The sequence below is a fragment of the Lactuca virosa genome, chromosome 6 (genome assembly GCF_052849685.1).
Source record: "Lactuca virosa cultivar CGN04683 chromosome 6, Lactuca_virosa_CGN04683_v6, whole genome shotgun sequence".
NCBI lineage: Eukaryota > Viridiplantae > Streptophyta > Magnoliopsida > Asterales > Asteraceae > Lactuca > Lactuca virosa.
Genome location: NC_136431.1, coordinates 109,638,938 through 109,663,259, shown reverse-complemented (window position 1 = coordinate 109,663,259; position 24,322 = coordinate 109,638,938). Strand labels below are relative to the sequence as shown.

The window sequence follows — 24,322 nt, the reverse complement described above, 5'->3', positions numbered from 1 at the left end:
TTGTAAATTCTGGATTAGTTTCGTAAATATTTTAGAAGATAGGGGCTGTTTAGTAAACTCGTACTTTTTATGAAAGATATTTATGGATTCAGGGTTTGAATGGTAAATATTGGCCTTGCTTTGAAAGAAAATGTGAAGGGAGGGACTGTTATTGTCAATATAGCAAACATATAGATGGAGCGGGTATTTAAGGGTTCAAAACCCTAACCCTATCGACCATTCTTATGCAGCCGTCACCCTCCCACCTTATACCTCCCTCCAGCCGTCACCATTCACCTCTTCAATCGCCGGCGCCGCTGCTACCTCCGACCACCAATGTCGGGAGCAAGAACCGGTAGCGTGAACCACCGAGTCGCCGCTGCTGCTGCCTTGCGCAGTCGTTGACTAAGCCAAAACCGACGATCTCCGCCACTCCGCTCCACCTTTCTTCTTCTTCTTCTGCCTTCCGTCGTTGCCGCTGTCGTTCGCGACCACCACGGCTGTTGTAGCTGTTTCTAATCGCTACTATCCTTCTTCTTTTTCTATTTATTCCATCGCCATGTCCGTCGCTATGTGTTGTTGCTGCCGGAAAAACCCAAGGAAGAACCACCATGGCTGTCGGCCATGGTGGCTGCCACCTCAAGGACCGCCATAGCGGTTGTGTATGCTGATGTATGGGTTAATTTTGTGTGTGTGTTTATTTCCTTAGTGTGTGTTTGGCCGGAATCCTAGGTGCAAGGCATCACCACCACCGTGAGGTGGTGGCTGCCACCATGTGTCACCGCCGGCCACTGCTAGGGTGGCTGCGGGTGTGTCTATATTAGTGTGTGTGTGTGTGTGATATCGGATTTTGCGTTGTAAATTGTAACAAGAATGGTATAATGAAAAGAAATTGAAAACCACCACCTTAGGGTGGTGGCTGCCGCCACCGGCCGCCGTGTCGGGTGGTGGTGTGCTTGCCTTGTGAGTTTGATTCGTCTGGGGTGATTGAAACCCTAATGGGCTCAATGTAGCCTAATGGGCTTAAATAAAACCCTAGTGTGCTTAATAATATCCTGGTGGGCTTAAGAGGCCCAATAAAGCCCTAATCGACCTAAAAGCCCAACAAGTTGATAAATGGGCTAGGAGTTGGGTTGGAAACCCTAATTAGGGTTTGGAAAACCCTAATGCCTATAAAACCCTAATTTGGGGAATTAATCGGGACACACAGAAATTATTTAATAACTGGAGATATTAAATAACAATCATTGGCAAAAAATTAATCTAAGTAGTATTGGACTTAATGGATTAAGTCCTTAATGGGTTAAGTGAGAAAACTTAACCCTAATCATCATTTTATGTGAAACCCTAATTTCACTTGGACCTTGAGTTGGGCTTTCTATTGGGTCTGGATGATTGGATTATTATTGGGCCATCCAAGAATAATCAAATGGACTAGAGTAATTAGTTGGGCTTTAGGGTAAGGCCCATATGAGGAGTTGGGCCCAATTTAGAAAATTGGGCCATAGATGGGCCATAGTTTGGGCCTTAATGATTATATGAGGTTGGGTCTTAGAATAAGACCATGTGTAGGCCTAGGCCCAATTTGGAAAATAGGGCCATGTGTTGGGTTTTGATTCTTAATGGACTTTGGGCCTATGGATTGGGCATTGGGCTTGAATAAGCCAAGCTAGGGGTAATGTAGTAATTACCCAAAGCATGTACTTATGGTTATGTAGTGGAACCCAATTATTAATTGGGTGATGTTTTGATATTGACAGATCGGGAATCTGTCCTCCAGCAGCTGGGGTTGAGTCTGCGGGACTTCAACAGTGTGGGGTTGAGTCTACGGGACTTCAGCGGTGCGAGGTGAGTTACCTTCCAGTAGGGGTGGGTCTAAGGCCACAATGCCGGCCCACCAACAGGGGTAGTTGGTAGATAATTGTCTTTGTGATAATTATCTTGGTATGCTTATGTGATATGCTTATGAGATATGCTTATGTGATATGCTATGTGTGTCAGTGGTAGTAGCAGGGAATAGTTCTTCCTTGACTCGGCTGTTAGGATCGAAGGGTAGGTTAGTACCCCAGATATGTCGGACTGTATGATTATATCATGTTATTATATGATAGTGGTAAAATAGTCCCCGGTTACCGGTTGAAAGATACCGATGACGGATACCGGTTGGAAGATACCGATGGCAGATACCGGTTGAAAGATACCGATGACAGTTACCGGTTGAAAGATACGAAGGGGTATACAGAACCCATGCAATGCTTATTTGTCTGTTTATGATATGTTAGTATGTGATCAGCATGTTTATGATATGTTAGTATGTGATCAACATGTTTATGATGTTAGTACGTGATCAGTATGTTTATGACATATTATTATGTGATAGTGGTACGGGTGAAATAGTCCCCGGTTACCGGTTGAAATATACCGATGGTAGTTACCGGTTGAGAGATACCGATGGTGTTATGTGGTATGTGGTATGATGGGGGAACTCACTAAGCTTCGTGCTTACGGTTTACAGTTTTGGTTTCAGGTACTTGTTTCAAAGGAAAGGAGTCGGCTTGGTCGCAGCGCATCACACTATATTTTCCGCACACGAGATCCTTGGGATTATACTCTGATATGGTTTCATAATATTATATTCTGATTATTCACACTTTGGTTTTATGTAGTAACCTAATTAAAAATGAAATTTTTGGCCTTGAATTTTGGGACGTTACAATGAGCCTCTAATAGTTCATACCCATAACATAAGAACCCTAGAAAGATTTGTAGAAAGGGGAGAGATGATCAGTTTTCAGATCTGGTATAGAGGAATGGGTCAACCGAAAATTATCAGGTATAAGACTCTATCTATAGTTGATTAGGAAACACCTAGAAACCTTAATTTGAACATAAAATAATATGATCTCAAATGCTGAAGTTATCTAGTTCCTTAATTATCTAAATGGAGGTTTCTAGAAACCCTAAAGGGTCTCCTAAAAACCGTCCATAGGAGGAAGGTTCTAGAACATATCCTCTGCTCAACTTTTGAATAATTACAACTTTAGTCCTTCAACTTTTAATTAAAGCTAATTAACCCATAATCAATTCCAACTTAACTCTAATTAATTCTAAATTAATTATAACTATTTATAATTAATATATCAATCATATAATATATTAATAAAATATTTATCTCTCTAGTACAATCAATCTAAGCAATTTCTTGGTTATGAGGGCAACCCAAAAAGGACTTTACTTTTATTTATTAACATTATATCAATTTAGTTACGACCTTAGTCACCTTAGTCCAACAAGTTCTATATGGGTGTATCCTTTTTAATTAATGTAGAAAAAAAGACTTAATAGAAAAGGTATAGGAAATAAGGTTTTCTCACAAGTCCAAACTTTTTACAAATTTGTCCTTATTTAATTTTTTTCTTTACAACTATTTTACTGAATACATTTATGCTTAAACATCGGATCCACTTTGTGTCATACATGTGCATTTCATCTTATGTAGGTCGGAAAATACACCGAAGGGCTATGTCGGGTTTTGCTACATTACCATTAACACCTGTTGACCGTTGTTCCGAGTCGACATCGTTGACTCTCGAAGAAGAGTATTGGATGCAACTTATATAGACTGGAAATATCCTCGGTACTTTTGCTTTATATAATTCTATTTTCTCTATTAATTTCTTCGAGATTTCATCCATAATTACTTTGGTAACTAGATATCTATTAACATTATGTTTGCAAAGCTGCATCCGGTGATGGTCTTTCAATAGTTCAATTTATTTGGGTTTTGGATTTAGGATTTTTCTAGGTTTCTCATTACCCTTTTTGCATTGCATTTGTAAATGTTTCATCTCTTTAAGACCAACAATATATTAAGATTCTTTCACAGCATCTTCCAATAAAGTTCTAGAAGTCTCGATCACAATCGAACGCCATCCGATGTTCGATTTTTCTGACTATGTTATCCAACTTGCAGAGAGGCGTTGATGGTTGTTATTAGTTGGGCATTGATGGTTGTTATTAGTTGTGGGTGGATACTTGAATCATTGTGTTTTTCTTCAGGTTCGAACCCTAATTTCACTTTTTCAAAGGTAAATGATAATATGTATGTTACTTTTGCTTATTTTCTTCTACGTTTTAGTTTTTAATTGATGTTTTGTGCATACAAAAGCAATGAATCGGATGTAATTCAAGAGAAAAAAATAATCTAATTTCACTTTTTCAAGGGTAATTGATCATTTGTATTTTAATCTTGCTTGTTTCTTTTATGTTTTAGGTTTTAATTGATTTTTTGTGCATAAAAAAACAATGAAACGGATGTAATTTAAGAGACAAAAATATCAACCTCATTTAATTTCTTGGTCTTAAGTCTTAAATGTGAAATGGAATGTTCTATCAGTGGTAATGTTTAGCATCTACTAGCACTTATCTTTTAGGGTTTTACTTCTTCTTTTTACAGAGATGACTTCCAAATTTGTAACAACTTGTAACGACCGTCAATTGAGGTAATAATTATTTAATATTTTTTATTGTAATTGTTGGGCTAAGTGTTAATAGAAGGACTATTTGAGTGGACCACTAGTGAGTGGGCCGGAGATTTGGGTCGCCCATAAGACGTAAGTTGGGCGTAGCCTTGTTGTACGTGGGGCGTAGAGGAGCATTGGATGCGGGGGACGCATGCACGTACGCGCAACGTACCAAGGAGTACACGCAGCGTACGTGAGCAGATTCCAAACCCTAATTTTAGGGCTTAAGCCATACAAATACCACATTATGGCTCAAACCCTAGCCTCCTTATAGCCCCTCATCCTCAGAAACCCTAGAAACCTCTCTCACTCCATTCTTGTGTGTGTTTGGCCTTTTGAAGCTTGTTTTGGTGAAGTAGAGCTTGGAAGAAGAGAAAAGAAGTTGGAGAAGAAGGACTTGAGTATATTGAGCTCAAGGATCTGGGATTACCTCACCTTTTGGCACTAATAGTAGGTATAAAGCTTCCAACTTTCCTCATAAATACTTAGATCTAGGCTTATGGAGCTTTAGACCTTTTTAGGCCCAAAGAATGGATTTTTATGGTGCAACTTTGTATTTAGGCTTAGGGTTGCCACCCTTAGAGCTAAATATGTCCCATAAGCAGTAAAGTTTCAATATCTAGGGCCTATTTGTAACCATGCATTAGACCTAGCCATTTAGATGAAGTTAATTACTATATTCTAAGTTTGGGATCACTTGGTGGGTTGCAATCCACCAAGTAGTCGACTTTATGGGCTAAGACGTGTTATTAGACTCAGATGTGTAAATTGGACTTAGTGTCCTAAGGCATTAAGCAGTTTTGAAGAAGATGGCTTAAAATAGTAGTACGTTGGGCGTACACGCCAGTACGCGCAACGTACAAGCCATGCAAGAAGTACGCGTAGCGTACAGAGAAGTATGCTCAGCGTACTCTCAGATTTTGGGCTTACAACTTTTGGGCCTCGGTTTGGCTAATCTTTGGGCTTAGCAGTTATTGGGCCGAAATGGGCCATCAGAAATTAGATAATGGACCAGGGATATGTTTGGGTTTAAGGAAAGGCCCATTTGAGGAATTGGGCCCAATTTAGAAAATTGGGCCATTAGTGGGCCTTTAATGGGCCATCAGTGGGCTTAGAAAAGTTAGAAGAGTTTGGCCTAGGTTATGGTCCAAATTAGATCAGAAGAAAAAATGGTCATTTTTCCATTCAAAGGATTCTCAGTTTTTGACTAAGTGTTCCTTGTGAATTATAGTCTGGGAGTCGTTGGAGCAGCCATCGAAGATTTCCTCACTTGAGATATCAGCAACTAGCTTGAGAGGTGAGTTCTCCTCTACTAGAACGGGTCAAAGGCACCAAGGCCGACTCGTATATGTTATGTGTATGACTTGTAGCTGAGTGGGGGCGGGGCCCGTATCTCTTAGTTAGCCGAGTGTGGGCGGGGCCCGTATCTCATAGCATTATTTGAGTATAGATATATATGATTGCTTGATAGTTGTAGATGTACTTGTTGTCGGAGTGATACTTGTATGCATGTTAGTAGCTGAGTGTGGGCGAGGCCCATATCTTATAGTATCCGAGTGTGGGCGGGGCCCGTATCTCATAGCCAGCGGAGTGTGGACGGGGCCCGTATCTCCCAATTAGTGGAGTGTGAGGGGGGCCCGTATCTCCCAATTAGTGGAGTGTGGGCGGGACCCGTATCTCCATGAGTGTGGGTGGGGCCCATATCTCCTAGTAGCATGTATATGTGTATGGTATGTGGTAGTTTGGGGAGACTCACTAAGCTTCGTGCTTACAGTTTTCAGTTTTTGGTTTCAGGTACTTCTGGTAGCAAAGAGAAGAGCTCGGGATGACTGCATGACACACACCACAGCTTTTCGCCTGGGATATTTACTCTGATATTTGATACGATATTTTGATAGTTTGACAATTGTTATGATGTTTTTGAGATACATGGTTTGTGATGTTTACTTGATGATGATATTTATGGTTTTAATAATGAATTAAAAACAAAAATATTTAGACCGTATTTTTGGGATGTTACAAGTTGGTATCAGAGCCTTGGTTTGAGGGATTCGGGCACACTCTCGGGTGCGTCTGAACTCAAACTAAGGAATTGGTATAGAAATTTTCAAAAGAAAAACCTTTTTTATAAAAGGATTTTGAGAAAAGAAAAGAGTTTTAGAAAAAGCAAAAAGAATTTTGAAAAAGTGGAAAGGGTGTGGTGCATGTAATCAGCCGAGCTCAAGTAAGTAACCCCAAACTACCCATACAAGTTTATGTTATGATATGCTTATCATCTTTATGAGAACTGCATGCTAGATCAGGACTAAGGATCTAGGAAGGATGCCTTATGTGCCTGTTATATGTGTATCAGCTTTATGAACGGCATTCTAGTACAGATTAGTCAGTATGATGGCCTGATTAGAATATGCTTGATTATGTGTACTCAATGCTCGAATGTTGCTTGCTTTGTGCTTTTAAAAGTTTTATGTTGGATTGGTGTCTAAGCCCGTAACTATATTTGGTATGTACTTGACCTGGTTGTGCATGGTTCTTTTGGGTTGCCTTCACCAAAGCAACTTGATAAGATGATTTATGAAGAGAGAGGTTATTATGGTTTATTAATATATTATATGAATAATATATTAAAAGATAAATCATATAATTTAATTAATATTAGACAAGAATTAATTAAGAATTAATTATGTGGCTAAAAGACATTAATTAAATAAAGGGGACTAAAACTGTCAATTGTGTGATGGTTGAATATTGGGATGAGAAGCCTTATGGATTAGGCATGGACGAAATTAAGGATGTGTCCATCTTAATTTCGGCCAAGGAGGCCTCATTCCAGAAGGTTCCTTGGACTGCATAAGGCCTAAGCTGTCCATTTGGGTTTTGACTGAAACCCTAGCAGCACAAGTATAAATAGACCCCTAGGACATCAGTTTTCGGCCACTGGAAACCCTAGAAGAGTTCATAGCTAAAGTTGTGCCTCCTCCCCTCTCTCCAATATCATCCTCTTACTTGTGATGTTTGTAAGCCATTAGAGGAGTGACATTTGTGACTCTAAGCTCCAAGAGAAGAAGATTCAAGCCATTATTGAATAGGTAATCATCTAGATCTGATCTTATATGATAGTTTTGAAATATGTATGCTAGATATAGGGTTCATAAGTCTTGGATGAATTGCATGTACAACAGAGAAACCTAGATCCAAGCTTTAGGGTTTGCATGAGCATATAGGATGTTCTTTTGTATAAAACCCATCAGTGGTATCAGAGCCTTGATTGGTTTCTATTGTATTGATGTCTTGTATGTTCATCTTGCTGAAAATTGTTTTTCTGCCCTCTGCCCGACCTGACTCGGCGAGTCGGACCGACTCGGCAAGTCCAGTTAGTGACTCGGCGAGTCGGGGAGTCAGACAGAGGGAAACTCGGGATTTCTTGCTGTTTTGCTGAAGGATAATTACCAAAACTGTTTTTAACTAATAAAATCCGAATTTTATTATTATTATGTGATTATCCTTACCAAAACAAAAGATAATTACCGATTAATTGAATAATAAATTCCTTATATGATAAAATTTGATTATTTGAATTATTTGATGAATTATCTTGTGAATAAAATGGAATAGGTCAAATTTAGATAATCATTAAATTAAATGTTCAATTTAAATTATTTGCTATTTGATCCTATGTGTTTTGAAAAGTTCAAAACTTGCCCTCAAGTTTTGGAATTTGAATTTTTTTAATTAAAAGTTTAATTTGAAATTATTAAATTCCAAACCCTAGAATTTTATAAGTTTAAAATTCACCCTATACTATTATAATATTATAAGAATAATTATTATTTATGTACAACTTAAATGCTAGTCTTACCGTTAGTACGCCTCATTCACGAAGCCGATCTATAAGGGGGGTATAAGGTTATGGCCTATAAAATGGTCGTTTAATGGGTGTCCACTCTCACCCACCGCTTCCTTGATTGGTGGAGGGTCGTTAGCCGAACGGGTAGGATAGGGCAACCATTTCCTATTAAAAGTATAATGAATTTATAAAGTAACTAAATGTTTTTACAAAATTCCCAATCTTAGTTACTTTAGGCAAAAGTGAATTGATGCAATTCCATGAAATTACACTTTGTATCCTTGCTAAGACGTTAGTGGAACGTGTGTGGTTAACCGGCACACTAATTGGGTTCTAAGCAAAGGTGGCAAAGGGTGACTCGATGTTTGTCATAGTTCGATGGAGCGTGTGTGGTTAACCGGCACGTCGAATAGGTGACTGTAACATTGAGGGTACCATGTACATTTGCATGGTTATTCACACCCGCTTTGTGATCCTCGGCATCCCAGTCACAAACTTGAGGGGCGTATCGAAATTTAAACATGCCATTGAAAAGTTCAATGAATATCAAAAGATCTAGGATTTTTCAATATATTTAACACTTAATTTTAATTTGTTTTTTCATGGTGGAAAATTAGTGAATCGTCTTTCACTTACCTTCAAAATTATTTGCATGCTAGATTACGGCACCCCTCTTCTAATTTGTAAATAATGTTGTTGGATCCTAGCCCTAATTTCCCATTTGTGTGTTTCATTGGGGATTCATTTCTAATCAAACTTGTCTATTTTCTATTTCAGATGTCTAACGCGAACAACAACGCTTCTGGTTCCGCTGGCTCGTTCTCACTCATGAACTTGTGTGGGAGAGCGATCTTTGATGGGTCCAATTTCAATGATTGGATCCGCAACATTCGAATGGTCACTCGTTACGAGGACCAGGAGTATGTCCTCGATGAGAAGCTGAAGGAAATCAACATCAACACTGCCTCTGCTGAAGAGATCGCTGCCTTTGAGGCCCATGAGTGTGATGCTACGAAAGTCCATTGCATCATGTTGGCGACTATGACTGCAGAACTCCAGAAGTCCTATGAGAACATGTATCCCTATGAGAAGCATCAAGATCTGTTGGACCGGTACCACCAAAGCGCTAGGCAAGAGAGGTACGAGATCATCACTTCGATGATCACTGCCAAAATGGGTAATGGAGAGTCCCTTACTGCTCATATGCAAAAGATGCAGAGATATGTTGATCGCCTGCTAAAGTTGAATGTTAACTTTGATGAAGAGCTGAAAATTGACATCATCCTTCACTCCTTGCCTCCCTATTACAACCAGTTCCGCATGACCTACCACATGAATAAGGAGGAGGTCACTTTGAGCAAGCTTCAAGGCTTGCTGAGGACTGTTGAGAGCAACCTCAAAGACAAATATGTTGCATCAACTCCTACTCCTGCTGCTGCCCCATTCTTGGCAATTGGGCAAGGAAAGGGTAAGAAGAGGAAGGCTCCCTCAAAGAGCCACCATAAGGGAAAGTCCCATGATGACACCTCTTCTAGTGGAACCAAGGCTGGTTCTGCAAAACCCAACTCCAACCCCAAAGTGGCAGAGTGCCACTACTGCCATGAAATAGGGCATTGGAAACGAAGCTGCCCGAAATATCTGCAAGATATCAAGGATGGAAAGATCAAGCCGTTCTACGCATGTATTTACACTATTAAATCTAATGATTTATCACATGTTATTTCTTGGTTACTTGATACAGGATGTGGTTTTCACATTTGTTCTAATTTGCAGGGCCTAACAAGAAATAGGGATGTGGAGCATGGGAAGATAAACTTGATCATGGTGAACAGAAGATCATCGCCTGTCTCCAAGATTGGGGTTTACTCTTTAGTGCCTAGTAATGGATTAGGACTAGATTTAAATAATTGTTGCTATTCTCCAGATATGGCAAGAAACGTCATTTCTTTTTCATGGTTTGTATAGACAAGGTTTTAGATATTCATTTGATAATGAAAAGGGTTCTATTAATGCTTATCTTAATGGTGTTTTCTATTTTGAAGCATTGCCTTGTAATGGAATATATGAAACTGTGATGGTTGTAGACAATTTAGGAAATGATGTGTTATGTATTGATTCTTCCAATGGTTTGGACAAAGCATGCTTGTGGCATTGTCGTCTTGGACATGTCAACAAGAAGCGCATAGCCCAACTCCAAAAGGATGGAGTGTTGGAGTCATTCGACCTTAGGGACGATGACGTATGCGAGTCTTGTTTACTTGGAAAGATGGCCAAGTCACCCTTCACTGGCACTTATGAAAGGGGTGAGGGTTTAATGGATCTCATACACACCGATGTGTCTGGGCCCTTTAGATCTACCACAAGGGATGCAAGTTGCTTCTATGTGACTTTCACCGATGATTATAGCAGATATGGGTATATCTACTTAATCAAGCACAAGTCAGAAACATTTGAAAAGTTCAAAGAGTTTAAACAAGAAGTCGAGAATCAGTTGGGTAGGAAAATCAAGATGCTTCGATCCGATCAAGGAGGAGAGTACCTAAGTCTTGAATTCCACGACTACCTCAAGGAATGCGGAATTGTTTCGCAATTGACGCCACCTAGCACACCGCAGTTGAATGGTGTGGCTGAGAGGCGTAATCGAACCTTGCTAGACATGGTTCGTTCCATGATGAGTTGTGCTTCGCAACCTATCTCATTCTGGGGGTATGCCTTAGAGACTGACGCCCATATCCTTAACTTAGTCCCTACGAAGAAGGTTGCCAAAACACCTCACGAGATGTGGACATGGAAAGCTCCCTCGTTGGCACATATCAAGGTTTGGGGTTGCGAGGCTTTCGTAAGACGAGAGACTCACGACAAGCTCGAGCCTCATAGTGAGCGGTGTATTTTCATCGGCTACCCGTATAAGTCCTTTGGATATCTCTTCTATAGACCGAGTGACAATGTTGCATTCGTTGCAAGGAAAGGGGTTTTCCGGAAGCGAGAACTCATAAGCCAAGGGGACAGTGGGAGGCAAATCAATCTTGAAGAGCTTCAAGAGTCGAGCGATAAAGGAACCTCTAACACTGGCGCTCAACCCGAGGAGGAAACTTTGGTTGAACAGATTGATGAATCCTTACCTCATAGACATTCCAGTAGAGTTAGTGTTCCACCTGTGTTGTATGGTTTTCATATAACAAGTGAGGGTGATACGTTTATTAGTGATAGTACATTAATAAATTTGGATGAACCTAACAGCTACAAGGAAGCCATGGCAGGCCCGGAGTCTGCAAAATGGAAAGAGGCTATGGACAGCGAGATTCAGTCCATGTATGACAACCAAGTTTGGAATTTGGTTGACAATGTGCCAGGTCGTAAGACGGTCGGATGCATGTGGATCTTCAAGAAGAATACCGACATGGATGGGAAGTTACACACCTATAAGGCACGAGTGGTTGCGAAGGACTTTACTCAAACTCCCGGAGTTGACTATGATGAGATCTTCTCACCAGTTGCAAAGATAAAGTCTATTAGGGTGATGCTAGCCATTGCTGCATTTCATGACTATGAGATATGGCAAGTGGATGTCAAAACCGCTTTCCTTAATAGGAAGTTGGCTGAGGATGTTTACATAAGTCAGCCAGAGGGTTTTGTCGATGCAAAGCACCCCAATAGAGTGTATAAGCTTGAGAAGTCCATTTATGAATTGAAACAAGCATCTCGCAGATGGAATCTTTGTTTCGATGAGAAAGTAAAAGAGTTTGGTTTTCTGCGAAGCGAGGATGAATCATGTGTATATGTCAAAGCCAGTGGGAGTATAGTTAGCTTCCTCGTATTGTATGTCGATGACATACTACTCATAGGAAATGACGTCCCAAACCCTGCAGGAAGTCAACCCCTGGATTGGGAAGTGTTTCGCTATGAAGGACCTCGGAGAGGCTGCCTATATTTTAGGAATAAGGATAGTGAGAAACAGAAGTAAAAGACTAATAAGACTTAGTTAGAATACTTACTTGGACAAGGTACTAAAACGTTTTAGTATGGAGAATTCCAAGAAAGGGGAGTTACCAATCCAAAGTAATGCCAAGTTGAGTAAGACTCAAACCCCGAGTACCGAAGTCGAGATAGTAGAGATGAGCTTTGTACCATACGCTTCCACAGTTGGCTCGATTATGTATGGTATCACTTGTACTCGCCCTGATGTGGCCTTCGCTTTGATCTTGGTTAGCAGATATCAAGGGAACCCTGGCAAAGCACATTGGACCGCAGTCAAGAATATTCTTAAGTACCTTCGGAGGACCAAGGAATGGTTTCTAGTCCTCGGTGGGAGTGATGACTTAAGGGTGCGAGGGTATAGTGACGTCAGTTTTCAGACCGAAAGGGACAACTACCATTCACAGTCGGGCTGGCTCTTTACCCTAAATGGAGGAGCAGTGACTTGGAAAAGTTCAAAGCAGGAGACCGTAGCTGATTCAACGTGTGAATCAGAGTATATAGTGGCGAGCGAAGCATCAAAGGAGGAAATATGGTTGAAGAACTTCGTTGGAGACCTTGGAGTTGTGCCAGCCATAAAGGAGCCCATGGAAATTTTCTGTGATAATGAAGGAGCGGTTGCCTTGACCAAGGAACCGAGAGATCATGGCAGATCTCGACATATCGACAGAAAATGTCATTTTATTCGACATCAGGTGGAAGATGGACTCCTCGTAGTGAAGAGGGTATCATCGGAGGATAACCCAGCAGATCCCCTTACGAAGGGACTGAGTAGGTTTAAGCACTTGCAACACGCTAGGAGCATCGGGCTGAAGGACGATGTTAGTTTAGATTAGATAGTTTAGAAACGTGTAATAGATAAATTATAATTAACATTTGATGATTAAATAAATGGGTATTATTTATGAGTAAAGTTATTCTCTTATGTTAATTATTTACCTATTGTTTCATTTTGCATGTTTTGACTTCCTGAATAATAAGATTATTCAAACAGTCCACAGTCGTTCATATGTTGGAAGTAGGTATGAAAGAAGACTGTCATGAATTGGTTTGTAGATTGTCTAAAGTGTATTAGACATTGCAAAGGTTTGCTGCAACGTTCATGAGTGCTTATGAATTAAGATTTGCGCATTGGATTAAACTCACGCTTGCTGGTATCACTTCATGGAATTTATCACGAGTGATCGCAAGACGATAACATCATATGGTCTTAAAACCTAGATATATGATTTATTGTTTGCGAGTTGGTTGTGCATTGATAATGCGTAAACGCATCAATAACTTGATGTTATAAAACGCATTGTTGTGTATGATTTGATGAGTGAATGGTAAATGCATATAAGTCGAAGTTTATATGTTCCTTTTATCCTAAGAGGGTAAAAGCGATATCTGGGCCCCTCTATGATTTGGTTTGACTTATGTGCCAGACCCGGTCAGGATTGAATTGATGTGTTCAATTAAGTTTTATGTCAGACGAATCAGAGATCAAGAAACAAACTGTTGGACAATAAGTATGACTATGTTCCACGTAATTGTCCGCACGATATCTAGAACGGAGGACTATATGATCCCTTATCTAAAGGACAGGTTACTGATAAGATCAGAGTTCGACAGCGTCTTTGAGAGCTACGACTGCTAATCGGATTGTACTTACACTAGTTACTATACTTATCCAAGTGGGAGACTGTTGGATAAGTGTCTAAGCCTGTAACTATATTCGGTATGTACTTGACCCGGTTGAGCATGATCCTTTTGGGTTTCCTTCACCAAAGCAACTTGATAGGATGATTTATGAAGAGAGAGGTTATTATGGTTTATTAATATATTATATGAATAATATATTAAAAGAGAAATTATATAATTTAATTAATATTAGACAAGAATTAATTAAGAATTAATTTTGTGGCTAAAAGACATTAACTAAATAAAGGGGACTACAACTGTCAATTGTGTGATGGTTAAATATTGGGCTGAGAAGCCTTATGGATTAGGCATGGATGAAATTAAGGATGTGTCCATATTAATTTCGGCAAAGGAGGCCTCATTCCAAAAGGTTCCTTGGACTGCTTAAGGCCTAAGTTTTCCATTAGGGTTTTGACTGAAACCCTAGCAGCACAAGTATAAATAGACCCCTAGGGCATCAGTTTTCCGCCACTGGAAACCGTAGAAGAGTTCATAGCCAAAATTGTGCATCCTTCCCTCTCTCCAATATCATCCTCTTGCTTGTGGTGTTTGTAAGCCATTAGAGGAGTGACATTTGTGACTCTAAGCTCTAAGAGAAGAAGATTCAAGCCATTCTTGAAGAGGTAATCATCTAGATCTGATATTATATGACAATTTCGAAATATGTATGCTAGATCTAGGGTTCATAAGTCTTGGATGAATTGCATGTACAATAGAGAAACCTAGATCCAAGCTTTAGGGTTTGCATGCGCACATAGGATGTTCTTTTGTATAAAACCCATCATTTTAGTTGTCTTTTACTAACTAGTAAACGAATATGTTAAGTTACATACTGCAAGGACTAAATAATTTCAGAAGGTTAGGTCTAGCTCTATTTCGTAGCTCTTGTTTGATTCCAACCATTGTAGGGTAGGATCTCTCATTCGAAGAATTATCTAGTCTTAGTGATATGTAATAGTATTCGCGAACTAGCTAGGGGAAGAAAGCAGGGACTTCTTATGCAGCTTATGGCGGAGAGTGGAATGGTGATTACCCTAGGGGAAGCCTATGATGAGAGTAGCGCATGAAGCATTAGTAGTAGAAGGGACTTAGTGAAGTCAAGGCAGTTCTTAAGGAAAGTACGGATAAATGTGGAAGGTAGTATGGGCCCGTACTACTGAAAGCAGAGGATCCGTACTCGAATCAAGGAAGGCTGAGATGAATCCAAAGAACTTGTAGTATATGTGATCCCTCGAGATTTTTTTAGAATTCTGATGTTGTTATGATGTGTTTTTCAGAATGGTGGTTTTACGCCCTAGACCAGTTGGCAGTTCAAGCGCCGGTGAGGGATCAGGCTCAGACTAAGTAGTCGGGCAGCTAGACGAGCAGACTAGGGAGTTCATCTCCTCTGAGATCACGCGCAGTATCCTGTATCAGAATCATGTGATATTTGTCACGATCAAGGAGGGTATTTTAGAGCTTTTGGATGAGAGGTTGAGTGCTTTCCGCACTGAGGTGGCGACCATGATGGGGTCGCGTACACTGACTTTCAGGGAGTTCAGGGCTTGTGGAGCTCCCGACTACCATGGGGCTCGGGACCCCATTGCGAGTACCAGATGGTTGGCAAATGTCGCCAACGCATTCCGCACCAGCAGATGTCCCGAGGGGGACAAGGTTCGACTGGCATCCTGTCTCCTGAAGGACATGGCAAGTGACTGATGAGAGGAGGTCGGACATGCCATTGGTCATGATGCAGTTCTTAATGCTATGACTTGGAGTGATTTTTCGGCTAGGTTCAGAGCTGAGTTTGCACCTATGATAGAGGTGCAGCAGCTTGCTAGGGAGTTTTAGGATTTACAGCAGACTACTGAGACGATGATGGAGATCACCGCCAAGTTTAGGGAGAGGGCCCTTCTCGTTCCGCAGTATGTGGCAGACAAGGAGATGAAAAAGGCACGATATCATGAGATATTGAGGAGTGACATTCGGCAGTTTGTAAGCCGATCCAGCTGCAAAACGTTGGAGGATATGATTTCCAGAGCTAGAGAGAGAGATTGATCTACAGATGGAGACGAATAGGAAACTAGATGTGACATTCGATATGGTGGGTTCGGGCAAGAAGCCCAAGAAAAATTCCCGAGGGAAGGGCCAGCAGGTCCGAGGCCGCTACAGCAAATGCGGTAGGTCGCACGAGGGGACGTGCAGGGCAGGTAGTTCGGGTTGCTTTAAGTGCGGCTGAACTGGGCATGTGAGCAGGAACTGTACAACTACCACCACCACCACCACGACAACATCTGATCTGATTTGCTTCCAGTGCAATCAAAGGGGACACAAGCGGTCCCAGTGTCCAAGCTTGGTAGCAACAGGACATGTGGCGGCACCTGCTCCTGCTACATTGAGGATTATGGATGGCTGACAGAGCTATGCAGAGGTGCCAGTGGCAAAGTGTAGAGCCTTCCAGTTTACAGCATAGGAGGTACGTGCAGCTCCTGATGTCGTTACGGGTATGTGCCTTCTCCTTATCTCTTTATTTATATTGATTATTGCTTATGTTTATGTGTTTTGTTATAGGATCGTTCCTTGTGAACGGTATATCTGCTCTGGTACTGTTTAATTTAAGAGTTGATTCCAAAGTGTGTTTTTGTAACTTGTCCTCAAGTTATATGAAAAGTCACATTTAAGAATCATAAAACTCATAAAAGTTGGCAAAGGTTACAAAATGAAGAGTCTAGTTCTAATTAAATGGTTTTATGACTCCATAACTTGTCCTCAAGTTATGGAGGTTCAAGAGTCTCTTCATTAAATTAAAAAAAAAGTGTAACCTTAATTAGTTCCATAAGTTACAATAAAAAAAGTTATTTTTTTAATTAGTTTAAAGTCTTCCATAACTTGTCCTCAAGTTATGGAACTTGAAGAGTTTTTTTTTAATTAAAACTACTTTAAACTCATAAGTTATGGAATTAATTAGTTTTGAATAGTTTCAAAACTTGCCCTCAAGTTTTGGAATTTGAAAAGTTTTCACTTATGAATACTTTAATTCCAAGTTAGCCCTTAGAATTTTAAAAGTTAAAATTCAACCCTTATACTTTATAATATTATAAGTTAATAATATTTATATATATATGTATAAGAGTAAAGTCAGTCTTACCGTTAGTAGGCCTCATTCACGAAGCCGGTCTATAAGGGGGTATAAGGTTACTGCCTATAAAATGACATTTTAATGGGTGTCCACTCTCACCCACCGCTTCCTTGACTGGTGGAGGGTCGTTAGCCGAACGGGTAGGACAAGGACTATAATTCTCCTTTCATTAAAAGTATTAATGATAAATACTAAGTAACTAAACTCTTATTAATACCCAATCTTAGTTACTTAGGAAAATGTGAATTTGGTGCTAACCCATGAAATTACACTTTGCACTTTGCTTAAGTCGTTAGTGGAGCGTGTGTGGTTAACCGGCACACTAACCTGGACTTAACAAGGTAGGCAAAGGGTAACTTAATATTTATCATAGTATCGGTGGAGCGTGTGTGGTTAACCGGCACACTGATTAAGGGGTAAATATTAAGGGTACCAAGTATATTTGCATGGTTATTCACACCTTGTGTTGTGATCCTCGGCATCCCAGTCACAAAACCTGAAGGGCACACTCGAGATTGAAACATGCCTTTGAACAGTTCAATGAATCTCAAAGATCTAGGACTTTCAAATCCAATTAAAACCTAATAAATTATTTCGTTTTTCATGGTGGAAATTGGTGAATCGTCATTCACCTACCTTCAAATATTTTATAGCTTGGATTACGGCATCCCTCTTCTAAGTTATAAAATAGTTTGTTGGGTCCTAGCCTTAATATTTCATATTGGGTGTCATATTAAGGACTTTAAATCAACTATCTTGAATATCTCCCAAAAAGATGTCTGGTCTAGACATTTATGATCTTCCCAAATCTCTTGAAACAAGCTTTCCTAAATGAAGATGATGTCCCATGGATATCATACTTCTTTCACCTCCTCCAATTATTCTCCCTAACCCACAAGTTCCTAAAAAGTTTAAGGTCACTCAAGCCCTATTGGCAAGGCAAGGTCTAGGTGTGATCACATCTTGGAGATGTAGTCACATATTGACAAGCCGGGAGAGTTGGGTGTCAAAGTCTTGAGAAAGTTGGTGGCTCAACTACTTTCTAAGTCACATAGTGAGTTCTTTTGGGAATCCTATGAAACAGACTAAGACAAGACCCTTAATGATCTTATCTATTTGCTAAGATCAACTTCCTAAAACGCTATGGACATTGACAATGATGACATTGGATATCCAGTAAAGCTCTCTCTTCCCAATGGAAAGGGATCGGCCATAGTCAACTCGGTTGACCCAATGGTAAAGAGAGAGGCGAAGTCTGAGATAGTCCCATTATCAAGGGTCCATAGGTAACTATTGCCAAAGGAAGGGGCATTGGTTACGAAGCTGCCAAATTTACCTAAGGATGTTAAAGTCAATAAGTTTGGCTCTACTTCAGGTAAAGTCCATTGTCTAACTCTATTAAGTACATGCTGATTCTGATCGCGAAGATGGATTTCAATCGCATGGTTCGGTGATCAGAATTTTGGGCTATTACTTAAGAGTTATGATATTTATATTGCTTAGGAATAGATAACAACAAGGTTTTCATATGGATTGTAAGGATAAGTTTTTCCGCAAAGTTTTAAAATAAAAGAAAAAGGTTTTGATTTTATTTATTTTAAGTATCCTTACAATGGCATTTGTGAAAAGTTGTTGCTTATAAGATTCCATTGATAGCAATATTGGAAAAATGGATTTGATTCTTTCGGTTGTGGTAGTGTCTAATATTACCAAATAAGGAAAGATTCTCATCACCCAAGGTTCAATTGGACCGAAACTTGGAATCATGCAAGTTGTATAGTATGATGAATGAGAACTTTCAGCTTGGAAAATTAAGACTAATTCCTTATGTGAATAAGGAAAGGACTAAGGGATCGAGTACACATTCTTGTGCAATGGTCAAGTCCACCACAAAAGATCAAGAAGACTATTCGTCATGATTTACTTAAGTTCAGTAAATATGGTTATACTTATAAGTTTAAGTATAAGTCTGTAGCATTGGAGAAGTTTCAATGTGAGACAGAACGAATAAGAAGAATCAAAGTATGGCAGAAAGATAAAAGTTTCTCAAATCTGAAAAGATGGGAGAGTACTTTAGTATCATGTTTGTGATCATCTTAATGATTTAGAAATCATATCACAATTAGTCCTCTAAAGGTCATCTTAGTGCATTCTTATGACTAAGAAGAGGAGTCATGAATTGTTGAAATGGTTAGATCAGGAAGATGAGTCATACTTCGTTCCAAAACAATTCTTAGAGTCATACTCCAAGATTGTAACTTGAGTGACATATCTTAAAGAAAGGTTTAAAACACTTGTCAAATGTAAGAGTAAAAGTGTCCTACTCTTGTACATTTGAAATTGGTAAGTTGTGATGTTTTGGATAAAACAAAGACCAACCAAGGCCAATTGTGTGAAGTGTTTGTCTTGATAAAGAATCTGCACTATCTCTTGAATATTTGGTAAGATAGTCTTATATGTCAAGAGGATAGTGGGAGTCTTAAAGATCCTAAAAAGAATTTCAAGAACTAATCAAGAATAAAACCTGAGGTTCTTCACTAGCACACGACTTGAGGTTTATAACCTATCGTGTTGACATATTCTGTGCCCATTCCAGTTAAAGTTGGCTTTGCATAGGAGTTCTGAAAGTTCTCAATTGGTTGCATAACAACTTGGAAGCAATGGCAGGCCCTGTACTGCCAGGTGGCAAGAAGTTAAGATTGCATAAGTTCAGTCCATATGAGTTTGGATTTGTCATTATCCTTGTCTTGTGACTATGGTTTTGACGATTCACATGGATAAGAACACATACACCATAAAATCTAAGGGTCATAAGGTTTCTCTCCGATTCATGAAAATGATGGTGAGGAAACACTTTCACTAAGTAGATTTTAGCTAGATAGCAATTGTGATATTTGCATTCTCAAAGTCGTTAGTGGAGCGTGTGTGGTTTACCGGCACACTAACATGGACTTGTGAGAAGTGGCAAAGGTCTAAACAATTGAGACTATGATTACGGCATCCCTTTTCATAGTTCTAAAATTGTTTAGACACACATGTGAGCTATCTAAGAGAGGTGTATGATTTTGATAAAGTTTTATCAAAACAATCTAGTATCAGAAATTTGAAGTTTGGTAAGAAAGTCAGTTGATTTCTGAGTACATGTCAAAGCTAGTGGGAGCATAAGTGTTATGCTAATAATCATCATGTTAGTGGGAGCATGATAATTATGACAAAGGTTGCAAGTTAGCAATGTTAATTATAGAAAACAAAAGTTACAATTCGTGAGGTTGCAGGGGTTGAAAAAGTTGTTTTGCTATAATTAAGTGAGAGGAAATTATACTTCATTTCAATTCTAAAAGCTTAGATTGAGATTTTAATCGTATTTAATCAAGGATATATATATGAATTTCATGTTGGAATGGCTCAACATAAGGAAATTCTATATATGGGTCCATTATTTGCGTTCTAAAATTCGATTATGATTACGACATCCCTTTTCATAATCTGAATTTTGAGAACTTGGCAAATTGAAATGGAAATATTATAGCAAAAGACTGGTTTAATTTTTATGTGAGACATCATGAATCGTGTCCCATGTGCTTCAGATATAGTATCGATTACATGTGCTATATTCATCCCTTCTAAAATTTTCCAAATGCCTGGGGCATTATGAAGGGAAAAGGTCTAGAATTGGATATGACTAAAATGATTAAGCAATTGTCGAGGACAATCTAAGGTTTACCAAAGATTGGTTGCTCAAGGACAGTTGGAAGTATAATGTTAATTCTGGAAGGACCATATTGACATAATCTGTAAGGAGGCAACTCTTGTTCAGAAGTGATAGTCAAAATGGAATATGGAAATGTTTCAAAGTTAGAAATTATTCAATCTGTGTAAGATTAGGAAACTTAATGAAAGAAGGATGTTTCCAAGGAGCTGATCTCCTTTGGAATGCTCTGTAATGATTGTTGTCAAATCTTTCTGACTTTGTGCATAATCATTAAGAGGATCAATGCATATAAGTTTAGAATCTAACAGATTTCAGTAAATGGCATGAATTTGGAATTCTTGCATTTGCAGTAAGGATTTGGGACTGTGAAAAGAGGATCATTAGAGTGATGTTCAATTGATCTATTTTACAAAGTAAAGATCATAGACAAACATAGTATGCATACTTGGTGTATGGCATAACTAGTGTTTAGAAAACATAGTGTACATGCTTGGAGCATGGGACAACTATTGTTTTAAATTGAAGTATAAAGTTGATAAAACCGAAACAATGAATAATGAGTAATCAGTATGGTGATAAATAAAAGTGTTTATTTATATTCATAGGGTTTGATACCATATTTGATTCATTTATTCTTGTGTTTCACTTTGCATGTTTTGACTTCCAGAATAACTAAGTCGCTCTTCCTGAATGATTAAGTTATTCAAACCATCCACAGTCGGTCATATGTTGGAAGTAGATATGAATCAAGACTGTCATGGGTTGGTTTGTAGAGGTCCAAGTTGGTGGACAAAGTGGTGCTACAACACTCATGAGTGCTCATAAGTTCTGAGTATTGGATTCAACCCGCGCTCATTTGAATCACTTCATGGATTTTATCACGAGTGATCATGAGACGATAATATCTTATATTCTTCAAACCTAGAGATATGAGTTGTTACTATGAGTTGGTTATACATTGATTGCACGAAAACGCATTGATAACTCGATGTTATAAAACGTGCCTTTGTGTATGATTCAACAAGTAGTAGAACAAGCCATATGAGTCGAAGTTTATCCATTCTTTTTACCTTCGGGATAAAAGCGATATTTGTGGGCCCCTCGATGATTTAAAGATGATACATGTGAGTGCTTGGCCAAGCCAGAACTGATTTGATTTGTTCAATCAGTCAGTCATCATGAATCGGAAATCGGGAAACAACAAATGGATAGAGAGAATGATTGATAATCCATGTCTCAGTCCATATGATATCTAGAATGGAGGAATATATGATCCCTTATCTAATGGACAAGTCATTGACAAAGGTCAGAGTTCATCGACAAGGTCAGAGTTCGACAGAAGCTTTTGAGAGCTACGATTGCTGATCGGTTCCTGAAGTCATACGCAATAATAGTTTTAGACTTATCCAAGTGGGAGACTGTTGGATTAATGTCTAAGTCCATAACTATAATTGGTAAGACTTGACCCGACCCGGCATGGTCCATTTGGGTTGCATGGCATCATGCATTTGGATAGACTATAATGAGAGAAATAACACTTAAGGTTGGTTAATATATTATAAGTTCTAATATATATTAATAAGGTTATTTAATTAGTATTGATCAAGAATTAATTTGGAATTAATTAAGTGATCAAAAGGAGACTAATTAAATATATAGGTTGATTGTGTAAATCATTCATTCTTATATATGTGGGCTTGTGATCCAAGATTCCTTATGTTGGACTAAGTCCATGGGGTGACCCATGGATACTCCATGGAGGTTAAAATCCATGGAGCATAAGGAATGGGTAAAGTTATGAGTTACATGGTGTAACCCTAATAGCCACCATATAAAAGAATCCCATGGCTCAAGAAATCGGGCACTAATGTGTGAGTGTGAGGGCTAGACGATTTCAAGGAGTGTTCAAGTTTCTCTCAAGTTATTCCAAGTGTATTTGATGTTGTGTGAACCATTTGAGGTGTCACACTTGGGGCACTAGGCACTCAAGCTTCATGAAGACATTCTACATCAAAGAGGTATGTATTCTATCTTGTTATATTTATTATTTTGTATGCTAGATTAGGATAATACCTTGGATGTTCATAATTGTATGTATAATAGAGAAAACATAGATCCAAGGTATTTAGGGTTGTATGTACACTTAGGAGTGTTAGAATGCTCATAACCCAACAGTATTCCCAAAGAATTTACGTGGGGTACCTCCAGAGAGACAAGTTGAGTTTAGGAGTGACCTAGTCCCTGGTGCGGCTCCGATAGCCAAGGAACCATATCGGTTGGCTCCTCCTGAGATGCAGGAGTTGTCTACGCAGCTGCAAGAGCTGCTAGACAAGGGATTTATCCGCCCGAGCAGTTCGCCATGGGGAGCCCCGATCCTGTTTGTGAAGAAGAAGGACAGGTCACATCGCATGTGTATAGACTACCGGGAGCTGAACAAGGTAACGGTGAAAAACCGTTACCCACTTCCGATGATAGATGATTTGTTTGACCAGCTTTTGGGATCATCTTGGTTCTCCAAGATTGATCTATGGTCAGGGTATCACTAGATGCGAGTCGGGGACGATGATGTGCAAAATACAACTTTTAGGACTCGCTATGGTCATTATGAGTTTGTGGTGATGCTGTTTGGGCTCACCAATGCTCCAACCGCATTCATGGATCTCATGAACCGCATGTGCAGACCGATGTTGGATCGGTCTGTAATTGTCTTCATTGATGACATCTTGGTTTACTCCAAGACTCAGGAGCAACATGAGGAGCACCTGAGGGAGGTGCTAGAGACGCTGAGGAGGGAGAGACGTTTTGCGAAGTTCTCCAAGTGTAAGTTCTGGTTGCGCGGGGTGCAGTTTCTTGGGCATCTTGTCAACCAGAAGGGTATTCTGGTCGATCCGGCCAAGATAGAGGTCGTGATGCAGTGGGAGATTTTGAGGTCTCCAACTGAGATTCGGAGTTTCCTGGGCCTAGCAAGATATTACCAGAGATTTATTCAGGACTTCTCCAAGATTGCAGTTCCTCTGACCCGACTGACCAAGAAGTCGGTGGTTTTCCGCTGGGGGCCTGAGCAGCAGGCAACCTTCGAGACCCTTAGACAGCGGTTATGCGAGACACCGATTTTGACCTTTCCAGATGGAGTTGATGACTTCGTAGTTTACTATGATGCTTCGATCACAAGCATGGGAGCAGTTTTGATGCAGTGGGGTCATGTGATAGTCTATGCTTCGAGGCAGCTGAAGCCTCACGAGGCTAACTATATGATGCACGATTTAGAGTTGGGGGTTGTGGTGTTCTCCCTCAAGATTTGGCGGCATTACCTCTACGGGGTCCGTTGTACCATTTACACGAACTACAAGAGTTTGAGGTACCTCATGGATCAGTCGAATCTGAACATGAGGCAGCGTCAGTGGTTAGATATGGTGAAGGACTATGATTGTGAGATCCTCTACCACTCGGGCAAGGCAACGTGGTGGCTGATGCCCTGAGCCGCA

General features: G+C 39.7%; 1 pseudogene; it reads left to right on the top strand.

Annotated features, from left to right (window-relative positions):
• The first annotated feature begins 603 nt into the window (after positions 1 to 603).
• The window catches only part of LOC145121848 (calcium-dependent protein kinase 32-like), a 32,332-nt pseudogene continuing 8,613 nt past the window's right edge, over positions 604 to 24,322 (top strand).